General features: G+C 36.7%; 1 pseudogene; it reads left to right on the forward strand.

Annotated features, from left to right (window-relative positions):
- Positions 1–5,495: 5,495 nt before the first annotated feature.
- Positions 5,496–23,835, forward strand: part of LOC111147215 — a 49,319-nt pseudogene continuing 30,979 nt past the window's right edge.

Raw genomic sequence — 23,835 nt, forward strand, 5'->3', positions numbered from 1 at the left:
TGAAGAAAAGGAATTGATAAAATCTATTCCTATATGTTGTAAAAATTATCAGCAAACTAGGAAAATTGTCAGTATCTACTAATTAAACAAATATCTATGCCATGACCCAGAAATCCTGCAATTGGCACATACCCAAGTGAAATTAGTTCATATATACTGAAAGAAAAACAGCAACAACAACAAAAACCCTTGTATGAGAATATCCTGGGCAGCTTTATTCATGATAGCTCCAGGTGTATGTTGTAGTAGTCAGCTTGTAGAAGCTCATAAGGAATTTTGAACATGCAACTTCAATGAGGCTATGGTGAAAACATTTATACCAGGGGAACTGGCAAGTGCTACAAATCAGTGTGGCTCCCTATTTCTTCTCCTCTACCCCATCCAGTTTACCAGCACACCACTAAATAGTTCCAAAATGGAAGCCATCCAAGTGTCATAAAATTAGAAAAACACTAGGTAGTATATTCATAAAATGGAATAATATATGATGGCAAAAAGAATAAATTACTGATGTAATAACACAAGTAAATCTCAGAAACATAATGTTGATTGAAGGAAATCAGACCAAAGGAATATGGTAACCTATAATTATAGAATTCAGAATATCGGCTGCTTCTGGAGATTAAGTGATATTGAGTATAAAAGGGCATGGGAACATTCTGGGGGTGATGGACATGTTCTATATTTTGTTCTAGATAGCAGCGACATGGTTATATACATATATGCATTAATTGAGCTGCATACTATATGTAAACTATACCTTAAAAATAAAGATTAAGGTTTAAAAATAAGTTTATATGAAAGATAAAGACATATATAAAGTTAAGGCAATTTTGAGAAAGTTGACCAAAAAACCAGGTACATATCCTATTGAATATTAAAACATGTCATAAGAGCAGTAACAAAACCATACGGAATAAGCACAACAGAGATATAACCAATAGAAAGAATACAGAGCTCAGAAAGACATAAACATAATTTGATACATGATAAATAAGGCTCCACAAAGCAATGAGTTACAAAGAGATTATTTAATAGATTATGGAGAGAATACTCCATATGATTACACAGAGGAAAATAAGACTGAATCATTTGACACCGTAAGTTAAAAAAAAAAAAAAAAAAAAAAGCAAGAGAATATCTTTGTGACCTTAACATGGGAAAGTACATATTAAAGAAAACCCTGAAACCGAAAGCCATCAGTCAAAAATTGATGTGTTTTACAGATCAAAAATGAAGATTTCTATTGAATGAAAAAGACTACAAAAAAAAAGATAGCTGCCAGAGAACAGCCAGAAATAAGCTAACGGAAGTAGTCAACATTGCCAAGGGAGCAACGACAGGTGCTGCACTCTTCAGCACACTAGATAGCAACCAAAAGTGACTAATTAGTGGAAATTACGTTACATTACATTTAATTTAATTTAAAATTAAATACTTCTTTAAAAAATTAAATTAAATTAAAAATTCACTTCCTCGGTGCCACTAGCCATATTCCAAGTGCACAACAGTCATACATCACTAGTATTATTATATCATATGGCACAGATATAAAACACTTCCATCACTGCAGAAAATTCTTTGAATAACATTAATCTACAATATGGGAGCTTCCACAAATAAACTGGAAATAAATAGCAAACTGATAAAAAAAATTGACCAAAAAATTAAAAGACAAGTCACAAAAAGGGGAAACCCATGTAGTTTACATGTAAATGAATTGCTCAAATTTACTAGTAATTTGAAAAATGCAGATTAAAAAAATGTATACTTCTACACCTATTGAACTGAAAAAAAAAAAATAATAATACCAAGCATTGTCAAGAATGCAAAGAACTAGGACTCCAGTTGCACAACTGGTTGGAAAATAAATTGTTCTGGTTTTACTGGGAAATGGTTGCTCAGTATATAATGAAATTGAATATGTGTATAGATTCTGGCCCAATGGCTCCACACTGAGAGAAATCCTCTCAGAGTTTCACAAAGGTATATCTACAAGGATATCCATTGTAATGTTTTATGTAGTTCCAGAAAATTGAAGACATATGCATACTAGGTATCCATTCTTCTGGGAACAGACAAGCAGATGTAATGGATGCCCATAATCAGATACTACGGAAAAATTAGATACAGTTCATTAGGTAAATTTACTAAGAGAAATAGGAGTGAGACTTTAAACATTTTACTATGACTATTATAAAAAGTATCAAACAGAATAAAGACTATATACAAAATATTTCTGTAAAACATGTTATACAAAATAATTATATTTTAAGATGCATACATAATACATATTATATATGATAAATATATCACATACATATAGAGACATATACATAACATATATGTACATGTTATATAGACAATAAAAAGCCTATACCGGGGTGAAGAAAAATAGGAGTGGAGATAGGACAAAGGGGAAAGCAAACAAAAGAACAAGTGAAAAAAGAAACATGTAGATCAATGGAGTAGAATAGTGTCCAAGGTCAAGAAATTTACCTACCAATATATAGGTAATTGATATTCAGCAAAGATGCAAAGTCAGTCCAATGGAAAAATGTAGTCTTTCAACAAAGAGGCATCTCTATGCAAAGAAAAAAAAAAGGTAAGGAAAGAAGAGAAAAAAAAATAAAGAAAAAAAGAACCTCAATCCATACCTTGTATCACATATAAAAATTAACTCAAAATAGATCTTAAACCTAAATGTAAAACCTAGAAGTTTAAAACATCTAGAATAAAACAGTAGAAAACCTTTCTGACCTGAGTTAAGCAAAGATTGTCTAAATATAACACCAAGAGCATGATCCGCAAAAGAAGGAATTAAAAAAAAAAAAAAAAAATAGAGAGGGACACCTGGGTGGCTCAGTTGGTTAAGTGTCTGTCTTCAGCTCAGGTTATGATCCCAGGGCCCTTGGATTAAGTTCCACATCAGGCTCCTTGCTCAGCAGGAAGCCTGCTTCTCCTACTGCCTGCTGCTCCCCCTCTTGTGCTCACTTTCTCTCTCCTGACAGATAAATAAAATCTTAAAAAAAAAAAAAAAGATAAACTGGATTTCATTAATTTAAGAAATTTTACTTTTCTAAGCACTGTGCCATAAATGGAAAGATCCATTCCAGAGTTAGAGAAAATATCTGCAAAACATATCTGCTAAAAGACATGTATCTAGAATATACAAAGAATTGCTAAAATTCAGTAATAAGAAAATCCAATAGAAAATGGGCAAGTGGCTTAAAGAGACACCTCACCAAAGAAGGTATTCAATAAACCTAGCAAAAACACACATGAAAAGACATTCAATATCATTAGTCATTAGGAAATGCAAATTAAAGCAACAGTGGGATACCACTAAACATGTATTATAATAGTGACAACTAAAAACTGACAGGGCCAAATATTGGTGAAAATGTGGGACTCTTGCCCAAAGATAGTGACATTGTAAAAATGCACATCCACTTTGTAGAACAGTCTGACACTCTTAAAAAAGCGAACACCCATTTACCATATGACCCAGCCATTCTATACCTATTTATACAAGAGAAAGGAAACCTAGGTCCACACAAAGATATATGTTATTACGCATAACAACTTTATTTGTAACAGACAAAAACTGGAAACTACCCAAAGGTTAATAGATGAATTGATAAATTCTGTACTGTGGAATACTACTCGGTAATAAAAGGAAGGAACTCCTGATACACACTGCAACATGAATGGGTCTCAAAATAATCATGCTGTGTGAAAGAAGGCAGACAGAAATGAATGAATACTGTATCGTTCCATTTATAGAACACTCTAGAAATTGCTAACCAATCTATAGCAACAGAAAACTGATCTCTGGTTGGGAGAGAGGTGAATGAAAGATCACAAAGGCAAAAGGAAGGTTTTGTGGCTGATGGACATGCTCATTATCTTCATTGTACTGATGGCTTCATAGGTGTATTCATATGTCATCTTAAATGAAAGGTCATCGTGGACTAAAAGATCTCCTTCATGCCTTCAATTATGGCTGCTCAGAACCAGAGATAATCTATTCCACAGTCATTCAATGCTAGCTAACTTTGCTATGGTTATAGGAGAAGCAACCTTTGATATATTAGCGTTAAAACTACTAACTTAAAAAAAAATTAGAAGAAATCACTGGTGTCGTGAAGAACTAATGTTTGGGAAAGATTTTAATAGTGTTTTAAGAACAAGATGTGGATTAGGCAAATTTGAATTTTGTTAGTTTATCTACCATGAACAAGCTGAATGGCTTTATCATAGTCTGGGAACCAGTCCTGTCTCCTCACTAACTACTTCGGGATTTTATTTATTTAGTGGCACCTGGGTGGCTCAGTTGTTAAGTGTCTGCCTTCGGCTTGGGTCATGATCCCGGGATCTTGGGATGGAGCCCCGCATCGGGCTCCTTGCTCAGTAGGAGGCCTGCTTCTCCTTCTCCCACTCCCCCTGCTTGTGTTCCCTCTCTTGCTGTGTCTTACTGTGTCAAATAAATAAAATCTTAAAAAAAAAAAAAGGATTTTATTTATTTAGTTATTTTAGTGAGAGAGCACGAGCAGGAGGAACAGAGGGAGAGAGAGAATCTCCATGCTGAGCATGGCGTCTGACTCAGTACTAGATCCCAGGACCCTGAAATCATGCCCTGAGCCAAAAGCCAAGAGTGAAACGGAGTGCACCACCCAGGCACCCCTACTCATTATCTACTTCAAAGGATTTTGACATCAACAAGTTAAGATTTCAAGATAGTTTTACTCCCCTTTGGAGTTAAGGGGCGGGGATGGGTGGAGGGGGGCAGGAGGCACGTCTTGTCCAGGCTCTGTTATTTATTGAACGGTCTGTCACAATCTCATGTCGAAAGGAATCATGCTGTTTTAAGGATATTTACAAAAGAATGATATTCACACACAGACATCCTTAATGGGTATACCATATTAGAAGATTCTCCTAACACTCTTAGGATGGGGAAGACTTTGGAAAAGAGAATATCATGAACAAAGATGAACAAATCTATTTCCACACTTTTCATCAAATTTGAAGCTAAAATATGACATGCTAAGGATAATCAAGCCTAGGAGGTAACGCTGTGAAAGAAAGTAGCAACTGAATTCCCCTGCACATATCGAAGCGTGCTCAGACGATGCCCCCAAAGAATGAAAGGGGAAATACAGCTCAATTTATGGTGGCACTCAAATTTACTCAGTAAAGCTCTTCAGAGACTCTTTCTTTGAAAGAGAAGGTTATTAATTTCAAAGTAACATTGAGTCTGGGTCAAACAGAAAAATGTTACTATTCCATAGCAAAATATCCTCCTAGAATGTTGTAAGTGATCATAGAATACCTAAAGTCTTTACAGAGAAGCAAAAAATACCTTGCAGACTGTGGAGCATGCACGACGGTGGTTTTCTTCCTGAAGCAAAAACAACGATCCATCACTCCTACTCTGATGCCTAAGAAATACTGGCATTTCAAAGAGAATGACTTTTCATTTCAGCTTCGCTATGGCCTTTATAGACACCTTTGCTCCAATTTCAGGCCTGCTATATTGCTTGCTTTTTATAAAACTGCCGAAGTCATCTTTGAAGATTAATACAAACTGTAAGCTATTTTCTACGAAAATATGTTTAATTTTAAACATATTTATGTTTAATTTTATGAATTTTAAAATCATAAAAAAGCAATATGTCAGTAGCTTTTAAATGATATAACTAAAAAGATGTGACTCTAGATGAGAAAATTAAAATGATATATTTTTAGTATTCGTTGGACTGGGGCTGCTTGAAATTTGTAACTTGGTGTAATAAAATAATCTTGAGTCACTGCAGCCTTACCTGATTGACATGTCAAAAGCTCCATTGAGTAAAGCCTTGTAGACTGTCATCAAAAGATTGTAAAGTGACATGCTTTTCAAAGATGAGATCACGCTGTCACACTGAGTACTATACTATGTATATAATACACCGTGTATTATATGAGGTGGCATTATGGCATTTGTTTATGAAGTGGCACGTGAAAAATATGACTTCAGTGAAGGTAGACCAAGATTTCCTACAAACTGTACTAAACCTAAGTGGATTTCACTGAACAGTAATCCTAATGATCTGTTTTTCATTCTGTAAGGAAAAAAAAAAATAAAGGATTGATTCTACAACAGGCCTTTTAAATTTACAGTTAGCTGCCTGAAGTGCATGCAAATGGAAATAAAACTGCAGCCCTGGGACACTCTAAAACATGACACGGAGGTTGCCAAGGTAACCCACCAGGAGGCTGTCTTGGCATCTTCTGGAATAAAATGGGAAGAAAACATTATAGTGAAAAGATGGGGGAGGGGGAATCTTCTGGGCCTGGTTATATAATAAAAGTGTTGCGAAAAACTACAGCCCCATGAAATTAGTTCCAAACAAAAAAGGAAAACCTATCTCTCACAATTCCAATGTTGAAATTGGGCAAGGCTTATGATCCACAAGAGTGTAATCTTAAAAATTATGCTAAATATCATTTAAATGGTATAGTTACTTTGAAGCCACTGTACAACATTTATCAATTTTTGTACTTACAAAAAAATTCAACTGTGGTCTACAGCCGGGATTCAAGGTGCAAAAGTGATGTTCACTTCCTAGTATTTTACTGTTTCGGTAGGTCTTGGGGAAGCAGCAGAGCTTGCCTAATATTCTCAAAATATAACATCCCAAGAGAACAATAAGAAAAAACAGATGACGCTAAGAATCATTTCACTTTAGTTCACTGTTAAATTTTACATTTATCTCCTACCTTCTTCTTTCAGAATTATGGAGTATTCCTTTGATTTAGGAGTTGTTTCCTTTTATTTCACAATGCTGCTGTTTCTTTTAAACACGCACAAAAAGCTTTAGTTCCCTCTCTTTGAAAAGCTGATTCTCTCTAACAGAAGGTTATTCTATAAATAGTCAGTGAATCTCCTTGGCCTGTCCTTAGGCTTTTTTCATTTCTCCTCTGTCCCTGAAGATTGAACAAGAACTCTGAGATGATGAAGGACAAACATGGAGACAGGCCACTTTTGGGTGGGATATGAGAGTTTCGGCTGTCACAGATGAGTTGCATTTAAGAATTCCACGTACAAACACAAAATTCAAATAGGAAAGAGGAGAATTTTAAAATAACACCACTTTATCCAGATATTTATATACTTAATAACTGCATTTCTGTTTACTTTATATAAAAACAAAATTCGTGTCATTTGGAACAGAATTTGTGTCATTTAGAACATTCCAAGATAACTTTATAACTGCATTTCTGTTTACTTTATATAAAAACAGAATTCGTGTCATTTGGAACAGAATTTGTGTCATTTAGAACATTCCAAGATAACTGGGATCTTTGTGTGTCTCAGATAGCGGTTATACAATCAATTCCATTTAAAAAATCAAAGCCGATTATTTTTTATTGTATATTCATTCATAAAGCCAATGTTGTTTTGCTATTTTGATGCAGTGGAGATATTAAGGTAGATTGCCTTTTAAGAGATCACTTTCCTTTTCATGCATAAGCTGCTATAGCACTCCATCTAATCATATCACCACTTTCCTCAAAATCTTTCAGTACTTCTCATCACCTATAGATAGCAGAGTATCCTTAACTATAAGTCACAGAACCCTTCTCAATTAAGGCCCTGGATTTCTGCTTCTGTATAGCAGGCTCCAGGAGAGCTCATTCTTTCTGAGCACACAGGGATATTTATTTTTCCCTGAGACAACATCTGTTTGCTCTCTGGGAAGTTGCTCCAACCCAGCTCACATGTCATATCTTCTGTGAATTAACATACCCTCCTCTTCTCTCCTAAGGGAATTGGCTATTTTTTTCCTTTGTTCCTATTGCACCTTGAATTTATCTAATGCACCACGTTTCACATTGCGATGTGCTTTAGAACTCTATCTCCCATGTATGATATACTTCTTAAAGACAGACATAGGTCTTGTTCATTTTGGGCCACTGGAAGGTAACAGTCCCCAGAACATAGTAGACAATCAACAGATGTTTGCTTAATACTGAATGAATATATCTGTCTTCAACTGCCAAGTAAAGAAGTGCTGGGGTGAGGAATGGGTCCACAACTTGCTGACTCCTAAGCTTGGTATTAGAGCAGAGTCGCCTTAGGAAGTAGGTTGAGGGTTAGACAAAGGCATCTGCTTTTTAAATAAGCATTGCAGGTGATTCTGACACCAAAATTTGGGAATTGAGACAGAGACACCTGAAGAATATTCCACATTCACCACAAAAGTTTTCTAACATAGAAAAGGTAGGTAAGCGGAGGGATAACCTACAACTGGAGACAATTTCCATTCAATAATTGATCTGATTCATTTTCACAAAGTGCAGTATATGGTTAACTCAGTTGGTTAAACAGAGTGCAGTATAATACAGTATAAATGCTTACCATTGAGTCTAAAATGTAATCCGTCTGCAGATTTACTTCTAAAGAGTGAAGCAAAAAAAAGTGGAAGCAAGTTACAAAGTCATAAACCTATACTCTTAATTAAATAGCTTGCTTCATCTTCTCAAGGTCAGAAGAATACCCATTATATCATCCAAATAGTCTCTAAACATGTTAGACCAAGGAACCCTAGAGTTCCTACAGTGAGAATCTTAGTGTTCTTTGTATTTGAAAGAAATCAGAGAAGAGTTTACAGAATGAGTATCAAATACAGAAAACCATTGCAGAGCTCACATCATGGACTGGACTCTGCTGCTTGAAAAACAAACTGGACACCAACAGGTTAGCATAATTATTGGCCATATTTCTAATTTGAAATAATTTGATTAATTAAATCAAGCTTATTTGAAGAACTATAAAACTGATGCTTATATATTTCGACTATCTTTTCCTAAAATTACTCATCTTATTACTGTGTTCCAAGGGTCCCTAAGAATCCCATGGAAGCATAGAAATGAGTGCTATGAAGGAGATGGTGGGTGGGCTCGTCTCCAATCTCCTTGGCTTACCGTTCTATGAGAATTATAACTGATTTCTCAGTGTAAATACATTATATGGTGTCCAGGCCAGCACAGCCACAGAATGCATCAACTTCTCAGCAGGAATGAGCTAATAATATATGCAAACCTGTAATTCTAATTCCAGTGCTGATCTGAGTTCCAGCTCTCAAATAGGGAAGGAACATTTACCTGAATCATACCTTCTTTGCTTGGTATTGATGTCCTATCTTCCTTAATTCTTGCTGTCACCTTAAGATGCTGAACAGAACCACTACATACCCCCACCTCAATCCCAATGGTCAGAATTCTTCCACAGAGGACAGATCATCAAGACCAGGAAGACACCGAATCTCACATTGTGCTAGCTAGACTTTCCATATTGCTAAACCTGAGAAAAGCATATGGCTCTATCGTTTGGACACAGTTTCTATATCCATAAATTTTCTGAGCCATTCAGATAATATGCAGAAGATTATTCGCTGCAAGATTTAGCTGTGTAACTGTATTCATATTCCGGCCCCCATCAAGCTACATCTAAATTTCCTCCTTGTTTCATCAGCCTGAGATGTTAAGGCCTCAGTGTGTGTTACTATTAAACCTCTATGTGCTAGGACATGATTAAGTCCTGATTAAGTCATGAACTCACTGGGAAACTAATGCCATTATCTGTTACTAAGAGTCTAAAATCTCTAACTCTTGCTGGGAAATAAACAGTCATATTGTGTAAGCACAGAATCATTGAAGACAAAGCATTGCCCCTGTTGATCCCCTGGCACAAATTCTTTTAAAGGCAATCATTAAAAACATTCATTCCCTCCTTTAGAAATTTGTAGATTATTTACCAAAAAGAGTATCATAGAGAAGTTTCTCCTCCTAGGGGAAGAAGCATTTTCTAAGAGAAAATATATATAGGAATTGATAGATAAGAGGGAAATTGTCCCAGTTTGGGTTGATTTGGGTTGATGATTGTTATACTTTTCTAAAACTTTGTTTATGCCATCCCCTTAGGATTTTCTAAGTTGAACTGGTTGGTTGAAGTAAGTTGTAATACTATCAGACTAAATTAGAAACGAGATGAATACAGGGGCAAGAGAAATGGCAGAAACAGAAGAGAGACAAGAAACAATGTCATAACTAAAACAAAATTCTTCTAACAACTTTCTCCAAAAGCTTTTAAAATGTGAAAAATAAGATTGCCCAGGTTCAGAGGACCCCCAGATACTCAAAAGTGTGTTATTTCTTTATTTTATGGATTCAGGAAATCATGGGAGAAAAGTAGCCCTGAAAACAACACAGTAGCTTTATTTGCTTCCCTTCCTTGCTTTATTTCTATAGTCCTCTGAAGACTAATAATGCAAAATACTATCTCCTCCCCGTCTGCTTAGCTTCTAGAGCAATGATGCTAAAGTGTAAGCGTGCATATAAATTAACTCTATAGAACATAAATTTCTATTTGTAAATTTCACTAGAATTTGATAATTATTCCGGTAATTTGCTGAGGCCAGAAAAAAAGATCTTGAATAACTTTGCCTACCAGAATTAAGTCCAATGTTATAAAATAAACATAGTTTTTGATATTATAACCAAATTACTTCTCCATAATAGCTACTTACATATATATCTAAGTGTTTGTTTAGTAATAAAAATATAAACAAAGGAAAATCTGGTATCTTCAGTTCTTAACTAAAGCAATGTAAAAATTGCTTTCAAATACAATTACTAAGGAAAAATAAAAAGATGTTTGTGTTCAGTAGCAGTAATAGTAGCAGCAGCAGCAGCAGCAACAGCTGGATTAATAAGCCAGTGACTACAGTTACAGATTTCACATCCTAAATGAAATCTGTTCAGATAAAACCTCAAAACCAAGTATTAATCTTGTATGTCAAACCTTGCAAATAAGAAGTGTTAACAAGTATGTATTAAATATTCTGTGCCATTCACTGTGCTAAACATTATAATTATAGGATTTCACTCAACTCTCATAAAATCCATATGGAGACACTGGAAGGGAAAAGTTAACAGCTGTATCTATGGCTTTTTCTTTACCTTTAGGGATGCCTGAGGATTTGACCCTTTGCCTGAGTAGGTGAAGTCTCCTACTAATATGGTTCACAAAACTTGTAGAAAAATAGGACACCAGATAGAAGATAAGAGAGAACCAGCCAAGAACTACATGCTAAACCAAGCACTTGCTTTATGTCCAGAGAAAATAATGAATAATCTATATTGATTTAAAAAAAGCAACTTTTTTGAACATTGGGTTTAATTTTGAGCACCTGAGGTGATTGTGTGCCTAATTAAGAAAAAAGTGAAAGGGATTACTGTGCTGACTACTCCCCTAAGTCTAGGTTGTCTAGCATCTTACCTCATGATTACATTGTCCCGAGTATGGAATGACTGGCAATCAAAAGCAATGCATGGTAGTCATGCAGAAGAATAGCCTTTGCCATGGTGTTGCTTTGTGTGCTGTGTTATTCCCCTCCTCTCCTTCCTGAAAGCTAAAAAAATTGGTGCTGGTCAAAAGATATTGTGTCTCATGAACGTGATGGCAGAAGACTTATCCACAGAGACCTGGCAGGCCAGAAAGGACTGGCATGATATATTCAGGGTGCTAAATAAGAAAAAATATGCAGCCAAGAATATTTTATCAGCAAGAAGATCATTCCAAACAGAAGGAGAGATAAGAAGTTTCCAGGACAAAGAGAAACTAAAAAAATTTGTGATCGCTAAAGCAGCCCTGCAAGAAATATTAAAGGGGATCCTTAAGTGAAGACAGAGCCCAGAAGTAACATAGATCTGAAAGGAATAGAGCCAATACACAGAAACAGTGACTCTACAGGTAATACAATGGCACTAAATTCATATCTTTCAACAGTTATTCTGAATGTAAATAAGCTAAATGCCCCAATTAAAAGACACTCATACAGGAATGCAGCAGAGTGGCAGGATATAAAATCAATGCACAGAAATCAGTTGCATTCCTATACAGAAGAAAGAGAAATTAAGGAGTTGATTCCATTTACAATTGCTCCCAAAACCTAAGATACCTAGGAATAAACCTAACCAAAGCGGCAAAGGATTTGTACTCAGAAAACTACAGAACACTCATGAAAGAAATTGAGGAAGACACAAAGAAATAGGAAAACATTCCATGCTCATGGATTAGAAGAACAAATATTGTGAAAATGTCTATGCTACCTAGAGCAATCTATACATTCAATGCAAACCCTATCAAAAAACCATCAACTTTTTTCACAGAGCAAGAACAAATAATCCTAAAATTTGTATGGGACCAGAAAAGACCCCAAATAGCCACAGAAATATTGAACAAGAAAACCAAAACTGGAGGCATCACAATTCTGGACTTCAAACTCTATTACAAAGCTGTAATCATCAAGACAGTATGGTACTGGCACAAAACCAGACATATACATCAATGGAATTCTCTTTCTCAGAGTAGAGAACCCAGAAATGGACCCTCAACTCTATGGTCAACTAATTTTTGACAATGCAGAAAAGAATAACCAATGGAAAAAAGACAGTCTCTTCAACAAATGGTGCTGGGAAAATTGGACAACTACATGTAGAAGAATGAAACTTGACCACATCCTTACAACATACACAAAAATAAATTCAAAATGGATGAAAGACCTAAATGTGAAACAGGAATCCATCAAAATCCTAGAGGATTTTGTGACCTCTGTGACATTAGCCATAGCACAAGGAAAACAAGGGCAAAAATGAACTGTTGGGACTTCATCAAGATTAAAAGCTTTTGCACAGCAAAGGAAACAGTAGACAAAACCAAAAGACAACAGACAGAATGGGAGAAGATATTTGCAAATGTCTTTTTTTAAAAAAGATTTTATTTATTTATTTGACATGCAGAGATCACAAGTAGGCAGAGAGGCAGGTGGGGGGAGGGAGGATCAGGCTCCCGCTGAGCAGACAGCCCACCCAATATGGGGCTCGATCCTGGGACCCTGAGATCATGACCTGAGCCGAAGGCAGAGGCTTTAACCCACTGAGCCACCCAGGTGCCCCAATATTTGCCAATGTCTTATCAAGTAAAGGGCTAGTATCCAAAATCTATTAAGAACTTATCAAACTCAACACCCAAAAAACAAATAATCCAATCAAGAAATGGGCGGAAGACATGAACAGACATTTCTCCATACAAATGGCCAACAGACACTGAAAAAAGTGCTCCACATCACTTAGCAACAGGGAAATACAAATCAAAACCACAATGAGATATCACCTCACACCAGTCAGAATGGCTAAAAATAGTCACTCAGGAAACAACAGATGTTGGCAAAGATGCAGAGAAAGAGGAACCTCTTACATTGTTGGTGGGAATGCAAACTGGTTCAGCCTCTCTGCAAAACAGTATGGAGATTTCTCAGAAAGTTGAAAATAGAGCTACTCTATGACCCAGAAATTGCACTAGCAGGGATCTACCCCAAAGATAAAAATGTAGTGATTCAAAGGGGCACCTGCACCCCAGTGTTTATAGAAGCAATGTCCACAATAGCCAAACTATGGAAAGAGCCCAGATGTCCATCTACAGATGAATGGATAAAGAAGAGTTATATATATATATATATAATAATATATTATATATATATATATATAATATATATATATATATAGTGATATTCCATTATTTATATAATGGAATATCACTCAGCCATCAAAAAAAATGAAATCTTGCCATTTGCAATGACTGAATAGAACTAGAGGGTATTATGTTAAGCAAAATAAGTCAATCAGAGAAAAACAATTACTATATGCTCTCACTCATGTGTGGAATTTAAGAAACAAAACAGGGGATCATAGGGGAAGAGAGGAAAAAATGAAACAAGATGAAACCAGATAGGGAGATTAAACCATTAGAGATTCTTAATCATAGGAAACAAACTGAGGGTTCCTGGAGGGGAGGGGGGTTGAGGGATGGGGTAACTGGGTAATGGACATTAAAGAGGGCATGTAATGTAATGACTACTGGGTATTATATAAGACTGATGAATCACTGACCTCTACCTTTGAAACTAATACTACATTATATGTTAATTAACTGAATTTAAATTAAAAATACACTTAAAAATAAAAATAAATAAGATAATAAAATTCTTAATATAAAGAAAAGGAATGATATTTTTAAAAATATTAGATGTTGGGGCACCTGGGTGGATCAGTCGTTAAGTGTCTGCCTTCTGCTCAGATCAGGATCCCAGGGTCCTAGGATGGAGCCCTGCATCGGGCTCCCTGCTCAGCAGGAAGCCTGCTTCTCCCTCTCCTACTCCCCCTGTTTGGATTCCCTCTCCCTCTCTTGCTGCCTCTGTCTCTGTCAAATAAATAAATAAATAAAATCTTTTTTAAAAAATCAGATGTTTTATCGATAATGCTTCCTGCCATCTTAACAAGTCAAGTCATGGGACTCTCAATTTTTGGTTACTAATGACTTCATCATATTACTGCGTTTTTAGTTGATATATAATCTAATTATATTCTCAATGGATAAAATTCATCACTGTACTGCAAGAAATCTCTCTGATATCAAGTATATCTATCCCCTGGCTTTCTCTGACCTATTTCCTTTTACTATTTAAGTTATCACTAAAGTCATATTTTCCTTGAATTTCTACCTAGGACCATAGAAGTAACAATTTTTAAATTTATTTAAATATGAATAACTATTTTGCTTCTTTCTTCCAAAATGTACCAAAACTTCAGTTTATTATTCTTAAGTTTCTTAGTTGATACTGTTATTATTTGCCCAAATATGCTTTATGTGACTGTTCTTATCCATGTTATCACAAACTACAACTACCTTAAGGGGAGGAACTATGTCTGCCAATATCTTCCTCCATGACCTAGATATCATAGTTGTTGAACAGTAATAAATATTATAATAAAAGATTGTTAATGCACATGTGTGGTATGTAGAGATTTTTTTTATATAACTAGACATTTACTAAACCCAACTTAGATATCTTTTTATAGAATGTCCAAACAGAAAGCTGAAATTTATGAATCTGAATTTATATTAGAGGGTACATGAAAGAGAAATTTCATCTGAGTTGCAATTTTATATTAGCCCTAGGTATAGAAAACTTTATTCCCTTTTGCTATTACTTTTAAGGAAGGGATAAATTTTACTATAACACCTACACAAACTTAACTGTGAGAAGAAAAGGAGTTAGTTTATCTTCTAACCTAACCTTAAAATAAAAACAAAAAGACCTGGATCTGCTTTTCATAAAGTCTTATAGGAAAATCCCCACTTTTCATTGTTGTGGGCCCAATTTGTAACTGCTCTTTGCATTTTACTGTGTTAACCTTTTAAAGTCCTTCTATTCTCCAAATTCCAGAAGCACAATTATCTCTTGAACATCTCAGTGTATCACATCTGGTTTCTATAGGATACATAAGCATATTTCAATGATGGAAATACTTAAAATGCAGAAAATTTTCAAAGGATATATATTATGGATGATAAAGATTTTCTCCTGGGGCACCTGGGTGGCTCAGTGGATTAAAGCCTCTGCCTTCCGCTCAGGTCATGATCTCGGGGTCCTGGGATCCAGTTCCACATTGGGCTCTCTGATCAGCAGGGAGCCTGCTTCCCCCCTCTCTCCCTGCCTGCCTCTCTGCCTACTTGTGATCTCTCTCTGTCCAATAAATAAATAAAAATCTTTTTTAAAAAAGGAGTAGAATTTAATGATTCATCACTTACATAAAATTCCTAGTCATCACAAGTGCCTTCCTTAATAGCCATCACCCAGTTATCCCATCCCCACACCCACCTCCCCTCAGCAACCCTCAGTCTGTTCTCTATAGTTAACAATCTCTTACGGTTTGCCTTCCTCTCTGTTTTAATTTAATTTAATCTGTTTAATTTCCCTTCCCTTCCCTTATTTCATCTGTTTTGTTTCTTAAATTCCACGTATTAGTGAAATCATAGGATATTTATCTTTCTCTGACTGACTTACTCTGCTTAATATAATACACTCTAGTTCCACCCATGTCATTGCAAAGGGCAAGATTTCATTATTTTTGATGGCTGAGTAATATTCTAATATATATATATTATATATACATATATTATACATATAATATATGTATACCTATATACATATATACATTCACACACACACATACCACTTCTTTATCCATTCATGGGCATTTGGGCTTTTTCCATAAGTTGGGATTTGCAGATACTGCTATTATAAACATAGCGGTGCATGTGCCCTTTTGAATCAACATTTTTGTATCCTTTGGATAAATCCCTCATAGTACAATTTATAACTTTTTGAGGAACCTCCGTACTTTCCCAGAGTGGCTGCATCAGTTTGCATTCCCATCAACAGTGCAAAAGGGTTCCCCTTTGTTCACATCCTTGCCAACATCTGTTGTTTTCTGAGTTGTTGATTTTAGCCATTCTGACAGGTGTGAGGTGGTATCTCACTGTGGTTTTGATTTGTATTTCCCTGGTGATGAGTGATGAGCATCTTTTCATGTGTCTGTTAGCCATCTGGGTGTCTTCTTTGGAAGATGTCTATTCCTGTCTTCTGCCCCCCCCCTCTTTTTTTAAGATTTTATTTATTTGTGAGAGAGACAGAGCATGAGTTGGGGGACAGATGGGGGGGTGAGAGAGAGAGAGAAAGGGAGAGAGACAGAGAATCCTCAAACAAACTCCCCAATTAGCATGGAGCCTGACACCGGGCTCCATCCCAGGATCCTGAGATTATGACCTGAGCTGAAGGCAAACGCTTAAACAACTGAGCCACCCAGGTGCCACATCTTCTGCCCCTTCTTAACTGGATTATTTGTTTTCTGGGTGTTAAGGTTGATAAGTTCTTAATAGATTTTGGAAAATAACACTTTATCTTATATGTCATTTGAAAAATCTCCCAGGGGCACCTGGGTGGCTCAGTGGACTAAGCCTCTGCCTTCAGCTCAGGTCATGATCTCTGGGTCCTGGGATCGAGCCCTACATCAGGCTCTCTGCTCAGAAGGGAGCCTGCTTCCCCCTCTCTGCCTACTTGTGATCTCTCTCTCTGTGTCGAAAAATAAAAATCTAAAAGAAGAAGAAGAAGAAAGAAAATATCTCTCCCATTCTTTCACTCGCCTTTTAGTTTCTTGATTGTTTCCTTTGCTATGCAGGAGCTTTTATCTTCATGAGGTGCCAACAGTTCATTTTTGCTTTTGTTTCCCTTGCCTCCAGAGACATATCTAGTAAGAAGTTACTGCAGCTGAGGTCAAAGAGGCTACTGCCTGGGTTCTCCTCTAGGATTTTGATGGTTTCCTGTCTCACATTTAGGTCTTTCATACATTTTGAATTTATTTTTGTATATGTTGTAAGTCAGTGGTCCAGTTTCATTCTCTTACATTGTTGCCTAGTTTTCCCAGCACCATTTGTTGAAAAGACTGTCTTTTTTCCATTGGCTATTCTTTTCTGCTTTGTCAAAGATTAGTTGACCATAGAGTTGAGGGTCCATTCCTGTGTTCTCTATTCCATTCACATATGTGTCTGTTTTTGTGCCAGTGCCATACTGTCTTGATGATTACAGTTTTGTAATAGAGCTTAAAGTCTGAAATTATGATGGCTCCTACTTTGGTTTTCTTTTTCAACATTACTTTGGCTATACAGGGTCTTTCCTGATTCCATACAAATTTTAGAAAAGTTTGTTCTAGCTCTGTGAAAAATGCTGGTGTTACTTTGATTGGGATTACATTGAATGTGTAGATTGCTTTGGGTAGTATAGACATTTTAACAATATTTGTCTTGCAATCCATGAGCAAGAAATATTTTTCCATTTTTTTTTTTTTGTATTTTGTTCACTTTCTTTCATAAGTGTTCTATACGTCTCAGAGTATAGATCTTTTACCTCTTTGGTTAGGTTTATGCCTAGGTATCTTATGATTTGGGGGGCAATTATAAATGGGATCGATTCCATAATATATCTGATTTCTCTTTCTGGTGCTTCATTTTTGGTGTATAGAAAGGCAACATATTTCTATATATTAATTTTATATCTTATGACTTTACTAAATTCATGTATCAGTTCTAGCAATTTTTTTGTGGAGTCCTTCGGGTTTTCTACATAGAGTATCACGTTATTTGCAAAGATTGAATGTTTGACTTCTCTCCTGCTGATTTGGAAGACTTTTATTTCTTTTTGTTGTTTGACAGCTAAGGCTAGGACTTCCAGTACTGTCTTGAACAACAGTGGTGAGAGTGGATATCCCTGGTGTGTTCCTGACCTTAGGGGAAAACCTCTCAGTTCGTCCCCATTGAACATGATATTAGCTGTATCTCATATATGGTCTTTATTATGTTGAGCCATCCCTACCTTCTTCAGGGTTTTTATAAAGGATGTTGTGCTTTGTCAAGTGCTTTTTCTGCATCTATAGAGAGGATTATATAGTTCTTATCTTTTCTTTTATTAATATAATGTATCATGTTGATTGATTTGTGGTTATTGAACCACCCCTGCAGCCCAGAAATAAATCCCACTTGATCATTGTGAATAATCCTTTTAATGTGCTGTGGGATTCTATTAGTATCTTATTGAGATTTTTTGTATCCATATTCATCGGGGATACTGGTCTGTATTTCTTTTTAGCAGGGTCTTGGTTTTAGGATCATAGTAATGCTGGCCTTGTAGAATGAGTATAGAAGTTTTCCTTCCACTTCTATTTTTCTGGAACAGCTTCAGAAGACTAGGTATTCATTCTTTAAATGTTTGGTAGAATTCCCTGGGAAGCCATCCAGCCCTGGACTCTTGTTTGCTGGGAGACTTTTCTTTTTTTTTAAGATTTTATTTATGTATTTGACAGACAGAAGTCACAAGTAGGCAGAGAAACAGGCAGAGAGAGAGGGAGAAGCAGGCTCCCCGCCAAGCAGAGAGCCCGATTCGGGGCTTGATCCCAGGATCCCAGGATCATGACCTGAGCCGAAGGCAGATGCCCAACCCACTGAGTCACCCAGGTGCCCTTGTTGGGAGACTTTTGATTACTACTTCAATTTCTTTGCTGATTATGGTTCTGTTCAGGTTTTCTATTTCTTCCTGTTTCAGATTATAAATTTGCGTATTTCTAGGAATTTATCCATTCCCAAATTTCTTGGCATATGATTACTCATAATATTTTTTTATAATTGTATTTCTGCAGTGTTGGTCATGATCTCTCCTTTCTTATTGTGATTTTATTTATTTTGGTCCTTTCTCTTTTCCTTTTGATAATCCTGGCTAGGGATTTCTTGATTTTGTTAATTCTTTCAAAGAACCAGATCCTAGTTTCATTGATCTGTTCTGTTTTTAATTTCTGTATCATTTATTTCTGCTCTAATAAATATTTACAATTGTTATATCTTCTTGTTGGATAGACCCTTTTATTATGATGTAGGGTCCTTCTTTATCTCTTAATACAGTCTTTGGCTTAAAATCTAGTTTGTCTGATATAAAGATGGCTACTCCAGCTTTCTTTTGATATCCATTAGCATGAAAAATGGTTTTCCACCCCCTCACTTTCAATCTGGAGGTGTCTTTATATCTAAAATGAGTCTCTTGCAGAGACACATTGGGGATCTTGCTTTTTTATCCATTCTGATACTCTATGACTTTAGATTGCAGGATTTAGTCCACTTACATTCAGAGTAATTATTGATAAATGTGAATTTAGTGCCATTGTATTACCATAAAGTCACTGTTCCTGCAGTTTGTCTTTGTTCCTTTCTAGTCTTTGTTACATTTTAGTCTCTCTTTCCCACTCAAAGGGTCTCCTTTAATATTTCTTGCCCAGCTGGTTTAGTGTGCACAAACTGCTTTGGTTTCTGCTTGTCTTGGAAACTCTTTATCTCTCCTTCTATTTTGAATGATGGCCTTACTGGATATAGTATTCTTTTTTTTTTTTTTTTAATTTGACAGACAGAGATCACAAGTAGGCAGAGAGGCAGGCAGAGAGAGAGAGAGAGAGGAGGAAGCAGGCTCCCTGCAGAGAGCCCGATGTGGGGTTCGATCCCAGGACCCTGGGATCATGACCTGAGCCGAAGGCAGAGGCTTTAACCCACTGAGCCACCCAGGCGCCCCTCTTTTTTTTTTTTTTTTAAAGATTTTATTTATTTATTTGACAGAGAGAAAGAGAGAGAGGTCACAAGTAGGCAGGGGCTGGGGAGCAGGCTCCCTGCTGAGCAGAGAGCCCGATGCAGGACTCGATCCTAGGACCCTGAGATCATGACCTGAGCCGAAAGCAGAGGCTTAACCCACTGAGCCACCCAGGTGCCCTGGATATAGTATTCTTGACTATATAGTATATATAGTATTTTTCCATTCAGCACATTGAATATACCATGCCACTCTCTTCTAGCCTGTCATGTTTCTGTGGACAGGTCTGCTGCTAACCTTATGTATCTACTCTTGTAGGTTAAGGACCTTTTTTCCCTAGCTGCTTTGAGAAATCTCTCTTTATCTTTGTATTTTGCAAGTTCCACTATGATATGTCTTGGTTTTGAACTCTCTTCATTTTGAGTGGAGTCCTCTGTGCCTCTTGGACTTGAATGCCTATTTCCTTCCACAGATTAGGGAAATTCATAGTTACAATGTGTTCAAATAGACCTTCTGCCCCTTTTTCTCACTCTTCTTCTTCTGGGACTCCTATGATATGGATATTATTGTGCTTTGTGAAATCACTTAGTTCTCTAAGTCTATATTCATGATCTAATAGTTTTCTTTCCCTCTACTTTTCAGTTCATTATTTTTCACAATCTTATCTTCTATATCACCTAGTCATACCTCTGCTTCTTCCATCCTTATTATGATAATATCCAGTCAATTTTGATTCTCAATTACAGCATTTTTTTTTTTTTCAGCCTCACTAGTTTTTAGGTCTTTTGTCTATAGCCAGGGTTTCTCTGGTGTCTTCTATGCTTCTTTCAAGCCCAGCCTAGTAGTCTTATGACCGTTGTTCTAAATTCTTGTTTAGATATGTGGCTTGTATCTGTTTTGAGCAAATTCCTGGTGGTGATTTCTTCTTGATCTTTCTTTTGGAGGGAATTCCTCCATCTTCTTATTATGTCTGGATTTCTGTCTTTTGTGTACTATACAATATTGTTATATTTTCTTCTCCTGAGAGTAATACTATATTAAGAAGGGGTCCTGCACTCTCCAGGGCCTGGTGCATCGGGAGATGTTTCTGGTATATGTTGTATGCACTCTGCTGTTATATTTTGGCTGTTCATTCCCACAGGCCAGTCTTCTGCAGAATTCCTCCCTGCTTGCAGTATTTGGACTTTTAACTAGGTGTGCCTTGATTTGTTAAGCTAAGTCTAATTAAAAAAAAAAAAAAAAAAAAAGAGCCACCTGATTCAAGAAAAGAGAAAAGGGAAAGGAACAAAAAAGCAAACAAACTATAAGCCTGGTTCAAAGAAAAAGAAAGAAAGAAAAAAAGAAAGGAAGAAAAAAAAAAGCTTCATCCAAAAAATGAGAAAAGGAAACAACAAACCAACAATTGAACAAAAAACTATAAGCCTGATTTCAAAGATAAAAGGAAAAAAAGTTTTAAATTAAAAATAAGTAAATAATAAATTTTAAAAATAAAGGATAAAAAAATAGAAAAAAAGAAGAAAAAGCCTGGTCCTATTTCCACCAGAACCTGAAGCTAACAGTTTGGAGCACTCTGTGATTGATAGTTTGGGTACATGTGGAGGGCCTATGCTGGTCTTCTGAGGGAGAAGCCCACTATGCTGACTTACAGTCAGGTCCGCCCTTGTAAAGATGCCCCTGAGGGCACAGGGTTGGGGTTTGATGTAAGCATCTCCAGCCTCCACCTGAGGTGCTGTGTTTCTCTCTGAAGTCCCACTATGCTTCTGGGTTGGGAGGGAGGGGTGAAGATGGCATCACTGCACCCTCTCCTCCCCAGAGAGGGGAACTCGCAGCCACCACTATTTAGGAGACTCTCACAGAAAAGTGAACAATATCCTCTTCTTTGTTCCAGGCTTTCCTCAGATCCCTGTCCTCAACCTGTCTGTGACTTGCTGTCAACATGCCTAGCACCACAGTTCTCTTCTGTTTTTAATCTCTGCTGGCAGCTGGATTCAAAACAACAAATCTAAAGTATCCTGCAAGGCTGGGACCCTCTCCCCTCCCTTCAAAGAAAGACTGCCCAGTACCTTTCTGTCCCAGAAAAGCAGCTGCACACATGCACAAGTTCCTGGAGTCTATGTTGAAGCACAGCTAAAAGCTGTGACCAGGTTATCTGCCCTCTGCACATGCCTCTTCTCCCTGCTGTTGAATGGCTGCTCAACGCCACCCAGCAGATCTTTTGTATTGGAGAGGCAATATACCCTCTTCCAAATGTACTCCAGGAAGGGGAATATTTTCTCTGGTGTGACGCAGGGGATCCCCACAACATAGCACCTTACATCAACCCTACATGCTGCTCTCTCGCACACTCTCTCTCCCTGACTTCTTCTACAAAAAGGGATTCCACCCCTCCATGGCACTGCAGCTTTTCTCTCCCCCAATTTATGTCTCCAAACCTCACATCTGACATGTTTTCTCGCCCTAATTGTGCAGATTGTTTTCTCAATCCTCAGATTGACTTCCTAGTTGTTCAAAATGATTTGATGTTGATCAAGCTATGTTCCAGGAATGAAGTAAGACTAGGATCCCTCTACCACTCCCCCAATCTTAACTCCCCTGGAAAACTTAAAGGGCTTTTTCATATATCATTAAATAATCTTCTCTCCTATCACTTTTAGAGATAATGTAATACTCTCATTATAATTTATAATGTAAAAATGTTATTAACTTACATCTGGTAGGGCACTTGGGTGGCTCAGTCAGTTAAGCGTCTGACTCTTGATTTCAGCTCAGGTCATGATCTTGGGGTCATGAGATCAAGCCCCGCATTAGGCTCCATACTTGGTGAGGAGTTTGCTTGAGATTCTCCCCCTCTCCCTCTGAACCTCCCCTAGCTCCCACACACTCTCTCTCAAATAAAAAAATAAATCTTTAAAAAAGTAAACATTTTACCACTGGTGTTTTCAATTATTTCCATCATTCAGCAACATGAAATTGGCCACATAAATTGTTTCTGATATTGGCTGTGTTCATGGCTTTCTTTTCACTACCATCAGCCTTCATTCCTTACTCAATCCTCAGCAATTTGAATTGAGTACTCTACCACTCAATGGAAACTGCTTTTGCCAAATTAACTTATACCCTTCCTATTACTAAACCTGCGAACTGTGTGTCATTGTTCTTAGCTGGTCTACAAGAGTGACACTTTAGACAACATCCTTTTTATTCCTCATATGGCTTCATATAAGCCATGTTCAGTTGTTTACACCTGCCAACTTCTCCACCATATCTTTCAAATCTTAGCATGAAAGCCTTCACAAGAAGACCCTCCAAAAACATCCTCTCTTAGTCTGAACATTGTTTTATATCCTGAACACTGTTCATTCACCAACTCAGCACAATTTGTTCTTTAAAAAAAAAAAAAGATTTATTGTTTTGGTGGAGTCTTCTGGGTTTTCTATAGAGTATCATGTCATCTGCAAATAGTGAAAGTTTGACTTCTTTCTTGCCACTTAGATGCCTTTTATTTCTTTGTGTTGTCTGATTGCTGGGGCTAGGACTTCCAGTACTATGTTGAACAACAGTGGTGAGAGTGGACATCCCAGTCTTGTTCCTGACCATTATTTATTCCATAGATGGAAAACACCAAAGTCCAAGAAACCTTCCTACTTTATTAGCAATACAAAGCTATCATACATCACAATACCTGGCCTTGTGCACTGTGCTGAATAGTGAATGAAACTTTACTTCCCTACATTCCTCCTGGGATAGAAGGACTTTCTTT

The sequence above is a fragment of the Enhydra lutris genome, unplaced genomic scaffold (genome assembly GCF_002288905.1).
Source record: "Enhydra lutris kenyoni isolate GAN:26980312 unplaced genomic scaffold, ASM228890v2 scaffoldscaffold16, whole genome shotgun sequence".
NCBI lineage: Eukaryota > Metazoa > Chordata > Mammalia > Carnivora > Mustelidae > Enhydra > Enhydra lutris.